A 6,000-nucleotide genomic window follows, 5' to 3' on the forward strand; every position below is an offset into this window, starting at 1 on the left:
ACGATTTCTGCAACACCAAAACACTAACTAAGATGTGTCATTTTGAGTCAACAAGACCATGTCCACAAAGGAGATGAGGTGACCGAGAGGTTAAGGTGATGGACTGCTAATCCATTGTGTTCTGCACGCATGGGTTCGAATCCCATCCTCATCGGACTATACTAATGCACTAGTTTTGACACCACCTGTGTTTTTAGGAAACATCATTAGAATGCAATTAATCCAAGCATCCGGTACGATGTGGGAGATTGAGAATGCTTTTTTGGAAAGAAAAAGGCATAATATACCATTTGGAGAATGCAGGCATCAATTCCACTTAATCTCACATGCGAAGTGAGCGCTCTACCATTTGTGGTCCTACAAGAATGGGATTTATTTTTGTGTACTTCGAATGAAATGTTTTCCGCATGTTGCAGAATTTTCCACAGGAAAGAAATCTTTAAGACGTATCACCAAAAGAGCTGAACCACCCAATGTGGGGCTCGAACCCACGACCCTGAGATTAAGAGTCTCGTGCTCTCCCGACTGAGCTAACCGGGCCTTTTTCTGCCAAGATATCACTTTTTAATTTTTTTTAAATTGATGTGGTCTTCTTGATGTTTGATCAATTCCACACCCAACCTAGTTTCTCAGGGAACAAAGGAGCGAGAGGTTCAGTCATAGCTGAGAACTTTGGAAGTGTAGTCATCTTAACCCTCCTGTTACATTTGTCAGGAACAGCCATGATGTTCCCGGGTCAGTTTGCATGCTTATTTATCTGAAAGATGTCCAAAACCAAAAAAATCCCCACAAGCATTGTTAGTTATTCACTACTACTCCATTACTAACTATTCTATCAATGTTTAGTGCAATGGTGTAACTTACCTCTCACAGGTAGTGGTTTAATTAATTTTAATTAATTAATTAATTGAATGAATCAGAGGCATCATGACCAGTCTGCATCAAAACATTAACTGAAATCCTGTGGCAGGTTTCTGGCATTGATTCTTAATTCAGTTGCCATCCCTGATAGATGGTAATGGTAATGGTAATCATGCCCATGTGGCAGGCGAGTCTCTTTGCTTGTCTGACGTCTGTGTCGCATCCTGATTGGCTGGCAGCAAATGTCAACAACACGCGCGCGGCCCCGCGCGGCCCCCGCTTGGCAAGTGAGAATTCTACCACTGAACCACCAATGCCACGTGGGGACACACTGTAAGAGAAAAAAAATTCAACTGTCAAGTGGATGAGCCTCTGCAAAGTGGCGCTGAATGACAACACATGACAATGTCATACTCTTTGGATTCAAGCACCTTCTGGCGTAATGGGATCCACAACAATCACGTCAGCTGTGGATGCAACGTCAATTCGTTCTTGAAGGGCACGTGACAAAAAGAAGTACATGGTTCACAAATCAGCTGCCAAAGTTTCACTGACCAAGCACCCAGGCACTGCTGGGATTTGAACCCAGGATCTCCTGTTTACTAGACAGGCACTTTGACCAGCTTAGCCACAGTGCCAGCAGTGCATCTGGCACCAACACAAAAACAGTTCGCAAATGGGGAAAAATGTTCATACAAGGGAGGGAGTCCAAAGTCCAACACATGTGTGAATTGAGAGTCCCTGGGAGGGCTCGAACCACCAACCTCTCAGTTAACAGCCAAACGTGCTGACCAATTGCACGACAGAGACTACAACAGCATGACTGCAGTCAGGTTTCACTAAGTGCTGTCCACCTTAACTCTCGGGTGGTCCGGTCTGTTACGTTTCAGGTGTCATTCTGAATACTGCCCTTTCGCAGGAAAAGAGCCTTTGTACTTTTTCAACATGAGCTCTAAAGAAAGGTATAAGCTGAGATATACTGCATTGGCCGGGAATCGGATCCGGGCCTCCCGCTTGGCAAGCGAGAATGCTACCACTGAACCACCAATGCCACATTGGGAAACACTGTCGGAGAACAAATTAAATTGTCGAGTGGATGTGCCTCTGCAAAGTGGCGCTGAATGACAAAACATCACAACACACGCACGGGATGCCAGGGGAGGCCGAGTACTAACAGAGCTGAGCGAGAGGGCATAAGAAAAAAATTTGTGACCTTGTGGTGGTTGATGCGTAATGCATGCCAGGTGATGTTCATCTAGCGAGCGGACATTCTTGTGGGGGACAAGCTCAACAGTAGGAATGTTGAGAGAACTGACCAGTCCGCTATCAATGAAGTTCTCGTCCGCCCCAGAGTCAATTAATGCTGTGGTAGGAGAAGCTTCCCCCGCCCAGGATATCTGAAGTCGGCCCACCAAAGCGGATGACGCAGCCGGTGTGGTTGGAGCGGGCAGTGCCAGCAGCTGGGGAATATCCCTGGTGGAGGAAGAGCGTTGGCGTGCTGGGCGAACTGGACAGCGGGAAATTGTGTGTAGGACTCCCACAGTACAGGCACAGCCACAGGCGTGGACGGTGACTCCTCTCCGCTGACGAAAGGCGACTGGCTCCCAGTTGCATGGGGACGACACTCCCGACGTCATCAGACGGCACTCCGATGCTGGAGCAGGGAGGGAGGAGTGGTGCCGGAAGAGCCCCAGGAGGTGGGATTTGGAGCCGACGTGTGGGTCGGAGAGGCTCCGCCCTCCGCTGTGCGCTGCACTCCCGCAGCCGGTTGTCGAGTCGAATGGATAGCGACAGAGAGCGGCTGGAATGACAAGGCGCTGCGGAGCGCATATCGGGCGAGCCTCAGCCAACAAGTGCAAGATGAGCTGGCCGCTCGGGATGAGACCCAGACGCTGAGGCTCGCCCGATACACGTTTAGTAGCGCCTTGTCATTCCAGCAGCTCTCTGCCGCTATCCCGGTTAGCTCAGTTGGTCAGCGTGTGGTGCTCATAACGCCAAGGTCATGGGTTCTACCCCCCGTACTGGCCACTCTTCTTTATGTGCTCCAGGAACAACAAAAGGGCGACAACCCACTGGCCCCCATATCCAGCATCAGACCACCCACCCACCTGTGAAACACCCTCGACAAGGCCGCTCAAAGACCGGGGAGAGGTAAAGAAAACAGCATGTCAAAGCAGAGTGGCAACAAACCTCTCGGCCACCGAGACTGCAAGAAGCAGATCAATGGGGACAGTGGACCCCATTATCCTCTACCCAAAATTTAGACCTCCAGTGTAGAGAATGCGGACCGTGAAAGGACAACACCCCGGCCCTCATAACCAACAGTACTCCACCACAAGGTAAACAGCATGGCGGAAACAAATGCCCAGCCAAAGCGCCACAGACAGGATTCCGAACCTGTGCGGGGAAACCCCATTGGATTTCGAGTCCAACGCCTTAACCTCTCGGCCACCGTGACTCCTTGGAAAAGACCAATGGGGGCAGGTGACCCCATTGTTCTAGAACCAAAATTTTGCTGATGTCAAGGATCAGCTGGCAACATGTGCATGGGAGGAAGACACATGGTTTGTGTGAGGGGCTACACAAGTCTTTCCACTTCTAGTTAAAAGCCAGGCACCTCACATTGTTTCCATAAAGTACCAAGGGATTGTCCTGTTGCCCTTGTATTTTGTGGGCAAAAAGGAGGCGTTTGCAAGCGGACCTCAGACCCTATCACTGGTCACCTGAACAGGGACTTGAATCCCGTACACTCAGATCAAAAGTCTAATGTTCAGGTGACTGGCTCAAACTTTGTCTTGTCTGACCACTCTTTTGTCCGGAAGATATTTGGCTAATGTGGTCTGTTTTCTTAAACCTGCAAATGTCCAAATACACAAGGGTATTGTCTTTGTAGGGAGCATTGTAGTACATGTGACATGTATACTACATATGACATCAGAAATGATGGGTCTTTATTCAACAGAACAAGAACAACATTTCTTTTAAATAACAGCATAGGAGCTGCTGAAACACAGAGAAGGCACTACTGGGATTTGAACCCAGGATCTCCTGTTTACTAGACATGTCTGTCAAAAAATCACAACAGTATACAGTGTCTTCTCTTAAGGGCCCCTGCTTACCAGTTGATGGGGTTTGACTTGATTCCTTTTAACATAAAAGCATTCCGTCGTCTCTTAATCTATAATCCTGGTTGGCGCTTTTGCAAAAGATAATATTTTCAAGCAGAGCTTCTGTGTTTCACCAGACCTGTGCAGAAACAAACTGAAATCTGTGACTTGATCAACCTAACTTCTGATCAAATGTGTTAGACCATGGAAGCTGGAATGTGCTTTTGAAAAGTCATTGACACGCAGTTTGCCAATTGGGAACCACACAAGTGCTGTGCAAGAGTGGAGCGCAAACATGAATGAACAGTGACACTGATGCATCCAGAGAACGTCCCTGGGTGGGCTCAAACCACCAGCCTCCCGGTTAACAGCCGAGCGCGCTGACCGATTGCGCCACAGAGACTCACACACTGCCAACTTCTGTTCAGTTGAAGCCATACTAACGCATGCTATGCGTCCAGCATGCCCTTTGTTTTGGATGTGACTCGCACCTTCTGGTGTAACAATCGAGGCATTGCAAACCAGGACACCAGCTTTACTCTTTGATGAACGCAAAGTATTTTTGGGTACAATCCAGGGGTCTTGTGCTCTCACGGAAATGGCTCTGTCCTTTTTCAACATGAGTTGAGACGAAATGTATTAAAATAGACAGACTGCATTGGTCACTCAAGCAGAATTTCTCAGTTTGCCAATTCCAGACTGCGTGACAAAGAATCAAGTCAAACTCCATCGACAGGATGGACAGGGGACAACAAAGCAGGGAAGATAAGGGATAGGGAGGAGAGGGGAAAGATGAGACCGCCTTTGTTGAGAGCCAGAGAAGAAGCTCTCATCTCTGCAAGGTCAAGTACAGTATGCCAGAAGATTTTACCTTGAGAGTTGTCCTCATTCAACAACGGCCTGGATAGCTCAGTTGGTAGAGCATCAGACTTTTAATCTGAGGGTCCAGGGATCAAGTCCCTGTTCAAGCGGTGAAGGTAGGCAGGCCCCTTCCCTGAATAACTTGTTTCAGTAAACCTTTGCGATCTTCCAGGACTGTGGGTAAACGCCATTCTCAATAATTAAATTGAAGATACAGTGCGAGACAGGCACTTTGACCAGCTTAGCCACAGCGCCAGCTGTGCATCTGGCACCAACACAAAAACAGTTCGCCAATGGGGAAAAATGTTCATACAAGGGAGGGAGTCCGAAGTCCAACACGTGTGAATTGACAGTCCCTGGGTGGGCTCATACCACCAACCTCTCAGTTAACAGCCAAACTCGCTGACCAATTGCGTGACAGAGACTACAACAGCACACAAGGAATAACTTGTTTAAGTAAACCTTTTCGACCTAGCACCTTTGCGATCTTCCAGGACTGTGGGTAACACAATTCTCAATAATTAAATTGAAGATATGAGTTTCTCAGGGAACACAAGGAGCGAGAGGTTCAGTCATCACTGGGAACTTTGGAAGTGTAGTCACCTTAAGTCAGGTCTGCTTTGGTGAACTTCAGAGGTATCATGACCAGTCTGCATCAAAACATTATCTGAAATCCTGTGGCAGGTTTCTGGCATTGATTCTTAATTCAGTTGTCATCCCTGATAGATGGTAATGGTAATGGTAATCATGCCCGCATGGCAGGCGAGTCTCTTTGCTTGTCTGACGTCTGTGTCGCATCCTGATTGGCTGGCAGCAAATGTCTGAGAATTCTACCACTGAACCACCAATGCCACGTGGGGACACACTGTAAGAGAAAAAAATTCAACTGTCAAGTGGATGAGCCTCTGCAAAGTGGCGCTGAATGACAAAACATCACAATGTCATACTCTTTGGATTCAAGCACCTTCTGGCGTAGTGGGATCCACAACAATCATGTCAGCTGTGGATGCAACGTCAATTCGTTCTTGAAGGGCAAGTGACAAAAAGAAGTACATGGTTCAGAAATCAGCTGCCAAAGTTTCACTGACCAAGCACCCAAGCACTGCTGGGATTTGAACCCAGGATCACCTGTTTACTAGACAGGCACTTTGACCAGCTTAGCCACAGTGCC

The 6,000-nt window shown here is 47.9% G+C and overlaps 5 non-coding genes across 5 annotated transcripts; 1 reads left to right on the forward strand and 4 right to left on the reverse strand.

Annotated features, from left to right (window-relative positions):
* The first annotated feature begins 72 nt into the window (after positions 1-72).
* trnas-gcu (transfer RNA serine (anticodon GCU)) lies at positions 73-154 on the forward strand. Its single transcript has one exon. It is a non-coding gene; the product is annotated as a tRNA-Ser (tRNA).
* Positions 155-1,425: 1,271 nt separating this feature from the next.
* On the reverse strand, positions 1,426-1,499 carry trnat-agu (transfer RNA threonine (anticodon AGU)). Its single transcript has one exon. It is a non-coding gene; the product is annotated as a tRNA-Thr (tRNA).
* A 1,737-nt stretch (positions 1,500-3,236) lies between these two features.
* On the reverse strand, positions 3,237-3,319 carry trnas-cga (transfer RNA serine (anticodon CGA)). The gene has a single exon. It is a non-coding gene; the product is annotated as a tRNA-Ser (tRNA).
* A 978-nt stretch (positions 3,320-4,297) lies between these two features.
* On the reverse strand, positions 4,298-4,371 carry trnan-guu (transfer RNA asparagine (anticodon GUU)). Its single transcript has one exon. It is a non-coding gene; the product is annotated as a tRNA-Asn (tRNA).
* Positions 4,372-5,926: 1,555 nt separating this feature from the next.
* On the reverse strand, positions 5,927-6,000 carry trnat-agu (transfer RNA threonine (anticodon AGU)). Its single transcript has one exon. It is a non-coding gene; the product is annotated as a tRNA-Thr (tRNA).

The sequence above is a fragment of the Doryrhamphus excisus genome, chromosome 14, assembly GCF_030265055.1.
Source record: "Doryrhamphus excisus isolate RoL2022-K1 chromosome 14, RoL_Dexc_1.0, whole genome shotgun sequence".
Lineage (NCBI taxonomy): Eukaryota > Metazoa > Chordata > Actinopteri > Syngnathiformes > Syngnathidae > Doryrhamphus > Doryrhamphus excisus.